Source organism: Sarcophilus harrisii, chromosome X (assembly GCF_902635505.1).
Source record: "Sarcophilus harrisii chromosome X, mSarHar1.11, whole genome shotgun sequence".
Lineage (NCBI taxonomy): Eukaryota > Metazoa > Chordata > Mammalia > Dasyuromorphia > Dasyuridae > Sarcophilus > Sarcophilus harrisii.
This window is the reverse complement of record NC_045432.1, coordinates 3996439-4005448: the sequence shown is the minus strand read 5'-3', so window position 1 is coordinate 4005448 and position 9010 is coordinate 3996439.

Genomic DNA, 9010 nt, shown 5'->3' with positions numbered 1-9010 from the left:
CTTTCTTCAAAAAATCCTTGTTCATATTCTTTAACCTATTGCAGAATGGCTCTTAATCTTGGGAACTGAAATCAGTTCCTTCTACATATTGCATATGTACCAGTCCTTAGAGAATTTTGCTACAAAGATGTTTTTCTTCAATGAAGTGTTTCTTTCCTGGTTTTAACTATATTTGAGCTATTTGTGCAAAAGCATTTCAACTTTATAGAAGCATATTTTTGGGGATTCTCTCTGTTGCGTGTTTTGTCATAACCTATTCCCTTACACATAGATATAAAAAGTGATTTGCTTCTTGTTTCTCTAATTTGCTCTTGATTACCCTTTTACAGCTAATTCATGTATCAATTTGTAACATAATTTGATCGTTGGTGTGATAGTTGCTGTTCCCTATCAAATTTCTGGCAAATTGCTTTTTATACTATTTTATTAAATAAATAGTCAGATAAAGGAGTACTTGGCCTAGTCTTCTACCTGTTATTATATGTGTGTATATGCATATATGTATGTGTATATGTTTACATGTGCGTATATATTTGTGTTTATGTATATATACATATTTGCATACATACACACGTTTGTATGAAAGTCCTTAGATATATCAAAATGATGTAAGAATAATTTGGTATTGATACAAGTATTTGTGGGACCTATCCATTATTCTATTGATTACTTAAGGTAAATGAGAAAGGTTTTCAGTGGGGAATGGAGAAGAGAATTTTACTACATTCAATTTTCTTAGATGTTTCCAACAGGTAACCATTCACCCTCCATAGACTGCCAATTTTCTAACTCTTATGGAACCCCTTCATCAACACCAACTGTTGTTTCACTGCTGCCAAGGATTCTTTAAATCTCATTATGTCTAATGGTACCATGAAAACTGAGCATATTCTTATTACAAATGGAATGGTTTTGATCACCAAATGGTAATAGTACTGTAACCCCAACGTCTCCCTTTTTAATTTCATCCAGCATGAATGTAATTTCATATTGATCTACTCATGACTCCTTATACTAGTTGGCTCTAAAGTTTAATGTCCACCTGCCAGCATTTCCTAATCAATCTAACCCCATCCAGTGACTGTCTCCAAGATTTACCACCATGGCTATTTTTGATGGCTTTTAGGATAGAGCGATGACCATCTTTGTCCTATATGTTGGCTATTTGGAACATAACGATATCATTGCTAATCTTATCAAGGCATCGGAAGAAATCATCCAGGACAATTCCCAATCCCTCAAAGATCTATAAATGTCCCTTGACTAGACAACTTGCCTTTATAGGGAGACTCCTTGCCTTTATAGGGAATCTTAACAATTCCCATCAAGTTGAGCTACAGCTAACCCATTTCTTAAGGACAATTGCATGCTTGAACTTCATCAGAAGCTCCTTTCAAAGGGTTTGGGGACAAGCTTCTGGGGATCTACTGTCCTCTCTAGTGAAACTTTCCTAATTGTTATTTTGCTTTTGATATGTAGCCTTTGCATTTTAATAAGATGTGTGTCTTCCAAACTTGCCTCAATCAGGTTTCACATGGCCTTGCAGGAGGGATATCAACGCATACCTCAGCCTCTGCAAGGGACATCTCACCTTTGGATGCTGCTTGGGTGCAATTCACATCCATCTCCACCCTTATCAGCTTGAAGCAGTTTTGTCAGATGAGACCTTCATCCCTTGCCCCAAATGAATTTGGGTCCCACTTCTTTGAGAGGAGAATGATAGAGTCATAGCATCTGCCCCAGCCCAGTAATCCTGACATTTTCTCTCAGGAATTTAACTGGACCAAAAGGACCCTTTAGCTTTTCCATGTATATGGGGGTGCTGCCCAAGCCCCAGAATAAAAGGGTCTTTTATGTGTTTTTCCATGTATACCAAAATTCAATTACAGGGGCATTTCCCATGCATACCTTTCTGAAATTGTCCAAAAGTATGCAGAATCTTCTGAGGTCATCCAATTTTCCTGCTCTGTCCAATTCTCCTATTTTTTTTACTTACTTTTTCTTCTCTATATAAACCTTCATCTCACTCTGCTGGGTGGCCCCTCTCCCTTAGGGAGGAGGCTTGTAGGGTACATCACCCCTTAACCCAGTAAATGCCCAAATAAATGCCTTTGCTTGATTTGGAGATGGTTTGAGTGTGAATCTTTCAGGGACACTACCACAACCCAGGTCCCATCATGGGTATTTAGCGGTAGCATTGTAAGAGAACAAAAGTCATTCTGCGAATCCCACACTAAACTGAAAGATGGATAGAGTATTTTGCAGTCACCTTAACTAGAGACCAAGATCAAAGGTCTGATACCTGATTTGGTAGACAGGCTCCTGTACTCCACTTGTTAGAGGAAGCATTTGTAGTGTTCTAGAAAATCCATGGCCACAGAAGCTAGCCAAGTGAGGAATTTAGGGAAGCAATCCATGAGGAATTTAGAATAAAGGTAAAATTACATTGTATGTGATTTAGTGATCCAAGGTAGATGTCCATGTTGCTGCTTGTGCCTAGGACACAAAATGGAGCCTGAGTTGCTAGAGAGACTCCCAAATATAAAGGAATTTGTAGGTAAGAGTTTGATGTACTAGGACCCAAAAACCTGCATGTAAGTTCTACATTTCTTGGTTAGGGTGATTCTCTGCCCCATAGGTATATGGGATGCTTGTGACTTTGGTGGTATTGTGAGAATGGGAATAGAAATAATGTTAGTGGAACACTAGCTACTTCCTTTACATAAGCTGTTGCTCTGTGAAGCACACTGCAACTGATTGGCTTCTCAGCCCACAGTGGAGCAGGATTTGGGGGACATGTTGTCTAGGAGTATGAGTAAAAGAGAACCCTCCCCTTAGGATCCTGATCCAGGCTTCTAATGGAGCAGCTAGATTGAAGATTCAAAGATTCAAGGTGCTGAGACCTTGAGTAACAAGTCCTACAATTATTTAAATTGAGTGTTTTTGAAGTGTATTGTATTGTATTGTATTATAGATGGCTCAATGTGGGTCGCTTGAGGAGAGAAGTATGTGGGTATATAGAAGTAGGTTAACTATAAAATTAGAATATTCAGCATGGACTAGATAAAGTAACTGAAAATCATGTTTTTTTTTTAAAACCAATAAACATGTATTATATTTGCATTCTTGGAGCTTTCATTGATTTTGATTGAAACCAAAGAGTAAAAACAATGGATGTGAATTCATTTCAGCCCAATACCTTTTATTTTAGTTTGACAATCCCAGAAACTAGTAGGTCATTTTTAAAAATTTCAACCCAGCAACACATTTCTCAATTAGGCATAATTCAAAATTTAGGAAAGAAATATTTTTTTTTAAATGAAAATACCATGATAAATTTTAGACAGTTGTGGGTATGGCAATATATCTAGTCAACATAATGTGCTTCTGTTTCACTTTTGATCTTAAATTTTCTAACTTGTAAATAAACAGGATTGAAAAAGTGCAAAAAAAAAAAAATGAAAAATCAGATCAAAAGGGAAAAATTGAGAGCCAGAAAAAAAAACAACAAGCAAGGAAGCAACAACAAAAAGAAAATACTATGATGTGATCCACATTCAGTCTCCATAGTCCTCTGTTTGGCTGTTGATCGCTCCTTTCATCACGAGTATATTGGAATTGCCTTGGATTACCTTATTATTACAAAGAACCTAGTCCATCATAGTTGGCCATTACATAATCTTGTTTTATCTGTTTACAATATTCTTTTGCTTGTGCTCACTTCATTTAGCATCAGTTCATGTAAGTCACTTCCAGGCTTTTCTGAAATCAGCGTGCTCATCATATCTTATAGAACAATAATTTTCCATTATATTCATATAACATAACTTATTCTTCCATTCCCTAACTGATCAGCATTCACAAGTGGAAATATGTAGGATTTTCACACTTTTCCCTAAAAGAGTCAAGAATTTTAAATATATTCTAGAATTCAAAGAATATCATAACTTATAAACAAAATAATTTAGCCACTCAAACAGTATAATCTCATAGGGGAAATCATGATTTATATTGAAATGATTAACTTCCCATTATTCCTGATGAAAAGCCTAGAGCTGCATAGAAACTTGGAAATGGAAACATAACATTCAATAGAAGACTGGCAAAGTTTGCAGGTGAAAGTCTGTCTATATTCACTTCTATGGCTATAGTCCCATTGATAAGCAACTCCCAAACATCATCATACCAACATAGAGACCTCAGGAGAGTAATAAAGTGGAAGGTGGACTCCATCAGAGGGAGACAGGTGGATTCTTCTGATCCAAAGGGAATTGATGGATGCTGGGGAGAAAGAAAAGATCACTGGAGAGGAAAGAAGAGTTGTCTTAATTGTTATGGAACCAGCCAATCCAACAAGCATTTATTAAGTGCCTGCTGTGTATATGCCAGGTACTGTGATCAAGTACAAATCTTTTGTACTTTCAATTTGTCACCAGATAAAAATAAAAGCTGTGCTATATTGTTACTTTATTATCCTAATTTGTCACATGCAAGTTTAAGGGGCTTTACCCTTACTTTGTGGATGATTAAAAGCCAAATTCTGATGTCTGCTGGGGAAATCAGGGCTTCCTGATAAAAGCTACTCTGGGAGGCCAAATTGTATTCTGAAAAGAACTTCAGCTACTATGGAGTCAAAGAACCTGGGTTCAAATGCTGCTTCTGAGGCTTAGTACCTGTGCGACTCTGAGGAATGACTTATTGAACTTCCTTTTCCTCTTCCCGGACATTGAAAGGTATCCTGCCCTGGGACATCAGTGAGGTCACCAGAGTGACCAGTACGATGGTTTTTCCCTTCCTTGATGCATGTCTCATCGGAACAGCTGCTTGCTTTATAAGTTTTCTTATGCATAGTGCTCTGCAGTCAGCATCTATATTTCCCTTTCTCTGACCCTGGTTCTGCCTTTCTCTATCTCTGCATCTCTAGATATATCTTTGTTCTCTGTCAATACATACAATATACACAGTACCTGTATGTACACATGTGGGTATGTCCTGATACTTTGTAGCCCCTGGTGATTTAGCTCTACTCCTACCTGATACTCTGAAGATGTCTCCCCCCTTCCTCCTACCAAGGGATCATAATGAGCTCCTGATAAAAAGGTAGCCTGAATGTCCTCAACTCAGGATTCCAAATATCCTTGGCCACAACCAGTCATAATGTAAACCTGTGACTGGAACCAACTACTGCTTCTGTGCTGGACACTAAAACTTACCTTTGCAAAGGATATATTTCACCAAACGTGGGCTGGCTGACTTCATCTTGATTTCCATTGGAAAAAGTATAAGAACCTCATCCAACTCCCTGCCTTTTCAACAAACCAGGGAAATATCATGGTTGGGCTTTTTGATTCAGGAGTCTTCCATAACTGTTTATACTCTCACATTTACATTCATTAAATGACTCAACTAAATAATAATTTGCAGGGATTAAGCTAAAGAAGCTAGTAGCAGTCCCTCATACAGTGGCAGGGGGTGAGCTCTGCTGGAGTTATATATGTTCATTTGTGCTACTTGGCATGGGAAGAATTCCTTTTTGCTTTTTTAATTCAGACATTACTAAATATCTGTTTTTGTTCCCTAAACACATAAGATTCTGTCAGAGATCAGATGGAGCAAAGAAAAGTTTGGCCTTAGTTAGCTTTGAAAGATTAAATTTGTTTGGCAACTATAACAATAGATCTCAGTTCCAGTTCTTTACTGAGAAGATCTCTAGCATAAAGTATGTGAATTTAGGCAAATACCCTTCCAGCAGTGATATTCATTATTCTGAAGACCCTTCCAGTTCTATCTGTGTGTATGTTGAGGACTCTTCTAATGTGGTCAGTCTATATATAGTCACAGGTTCTCCTTGTGTGGTGACTTTCTGGATTGAAAGTTCCTTTCAGCTGTGACACTGATCTCTGAGAACCATGAGCTCGTTATGAAAGTGATAATATAATGCCCTGCCTCATTTCCCTCTTCTGCAGAATTAAGGAATTGCTTTTAGGTGAAACATTTTAGGTTAGAGACAGAGGTTGGTCTCTATACATAAACTGTCATTTCTACCTGTCTCTATTTTACCCCTGACCTCTTTGTATTTGAAGTAAAACTGAAATTACTAGAATCCTTTGTGTAACTAAAATGCAGATTGCTACAATGTCTATTACTAGAAGGTATTAAGAGGAAAAGTCGGGGAAGGAAAAGACCTCTTCTTGAGCCCTTAGGATTAAAATGGTGGGTATATTACTGCCACCAGCCTGGGTCTTCTGAGATGCTCAGTGCTCATTTTTTATATTCTCCTTTTCTGCCAGAGCTCAGTCCTTTTATCTCTTTCTTGTTTTGATTGATCCAGTTCTAACACTTCCTGTCTCAACTTACTTTGACTTTGATCCTTCTTTTCTTTTTCCAAACAGAAGGAATTTCCATCTTTTTGTTGGGATGTCTCCTAGCTTTCCTATAGTTTCCTAAAGACAAAATCAAATCCCTTAAGGCACTGTTGTTGGTTGATTCCAAAAGACAGATAAATCTTTTTCTATTTTGGTTCTTCTTGATTGATTGATTCACTTAATAACTGATCTTGCCTAAGAAAGGTACTTGTTTGAAGGGGGTGGCATAATCAGGGAAGCTCCTTATTTTTATATAAGAATTCTCCTAGCTCCAACAATGTGTGACCAAAGACCTTTTCCCCAACCTAACCTTTTAAGACCAGCACTAGAGCTGAAAGGAATAAATGGGGCTTTCTTTAAAATATCTAAAACCATCATCAAGCATTTTCTATAATGGGGATAAGATCAGGAATGAAGCAAGGATGCCCATCGTCATGACTATTATTCAGTATTGTACTAGATATGTTTACTCTAGCAATAAGAGAAGAAGAAGAAATTGAAAGAATTAGAATAAGCAGTGAGGAAACAAAACTTTTATTCTGCAGATATTATACCTAGAATATCCTAAAGAATAAACTAAAATCAAGTTGAAATAATTAACAACTTTAACACAATTGCAGGATATAAAATAAACCCATGTAAATCATTAATATTTCTATATATAACCAGCAAAGCCCAGCAGCAAGAGAAAAAAAATCCCATTGAAAATAATTGCAGATATTATAAAATACTTGGGAGTCTACCTGCCAGGACAAACTCAGAAAGTATATGAACACAAAATATGTTTTTTACACAAATAAAGTCAGATTTAAGCAATTGGAACAATTGCATGTCATGGAAAGGTTAAGGCAATATAATAAAAATGCCAATTCTGCCTTAAATAATTTATACTGAAGTATCTATAGTTTTGTAATTAAGTGCCATGTCCAGTTAACCTACCAAAATTTTTTTATAGAGGTAGAAAAAAGCATAACAAAATTTGTCTGGAAAAACACAAGTTCAAGAATATTTATTAAAGAAATTAGTGGGGGGAAAAAACTGACAAGGCAGATGAACTCTTACCAGCTCTCAAACTGTATTATAAAGTGGCAATCATCAAAACTACCAGGTACTGGTTAAGGAATGGAGTAGTGAATCAATGGAATAGATTTAGGTACACAAGATACAGGAATAAATAACCATAGTAATTCAGTGTTTGATAAATGACAAGAACTCCCTAGTGTACAAAATCTTCTGGCAAAACTTTGAAAACTGGGACACAGTTTAGATATAACCTTATTACCTACACTGTATACCAACAGAAAGTCAAAATGGGTATATGATTTAGATATAAAAGTTGTTGCCATAAACCAATTAGGAAAGCCTGCTGCAGTTTAGCTGGCAGATCTATAGAGAAGAGAAGAATTCAGGACTAAACAAGAGATAAAGAGCATTATATGATATAAAATGGGTTATTTTGATGAAAGTCAATGAAAAGGTTTTTACACAAACAAAATCAATACAAACACAATGAGAAGGAAAACGGAAAACTGGAAGACACTTTTATAGAAAATATACATACTAATAACATCCTCATTTCTCAAATATATAGAAAATGGAGTCAAATTTATAAAAATGTCATTATTCATCAGTGGATAAATGGTCAAAGGATAAGAACAGACTGCTTTCAGAAGAAGATTTCAAAGCTATCTATAGTCATATAAAAATGCTCTAAATCATTATTGATTTGAGAAATTCTAATCCCAACAATTCTGAGGTGGCACCCCATACCTATTAGATTGGCAAATATGATAGAAAAGGAAAGTAATAAATACTATTGAGGGCATGTAGGTAGATTGTGACTCTAATGCATTGTTGGTGGAATTGTAAACTATTCCAACTATACTTCCTCCAACTATGAGCAATTTGCAAATATGTCCAAAGGGCAATTGTACTTTGCATATATTTGGTGTAGCAATTCCATTAATAGATCTCTGTCCCAAAGAGATAAAAAAGACAAGGGGTGGGGGAAGGACCTACTTGTTAAAAAAATTATTACAATAGCTTTTTGTGATGGCAAATTGGATGTTAATGGGATGGGATTGATTAATAGTGACCTAGTTAGGATATATAGTGTAATGGATTAAAATTGTGCTATAAAAATTATATCTAGGCAGATTTCAGAAAAACCCATACAGATTTATATGAACTGTTGCATAGTGAAGTAAGCAAATCCAAGAGAATATGATACACATCAACAACAACATTGTAGGATAATTAACTTTGAATAATTTAGCTCTTTACAACAACAGTTACAAATGTATCATGAGGAAAAACGCTATCCTCATTCAGAGAAACAATTGATAGGTTCTGAATACAGATTACAGCATATTACTTTCATGTTCTTGTTTTTTTGGGTGAGTAGTGAAGTTCTTTTTACAACATGACTAATATTGTAATATATTTTACATGCTTGCACATATAGAACCCTCTTTACCAGCTTAAAGAAGGGTAAAGAGAAGGAAGGAGAAAATGTTAAACTCCATAGATTTTTTTTAAAGTTTTGTCTTTCCACTTATTTGAAAAAAATAAAATATTACTTAAATATACTATTGTGCCATAAAGAATAACAAAAGTGCAGTTTCAGAGAAACCTGAGAAGTACTA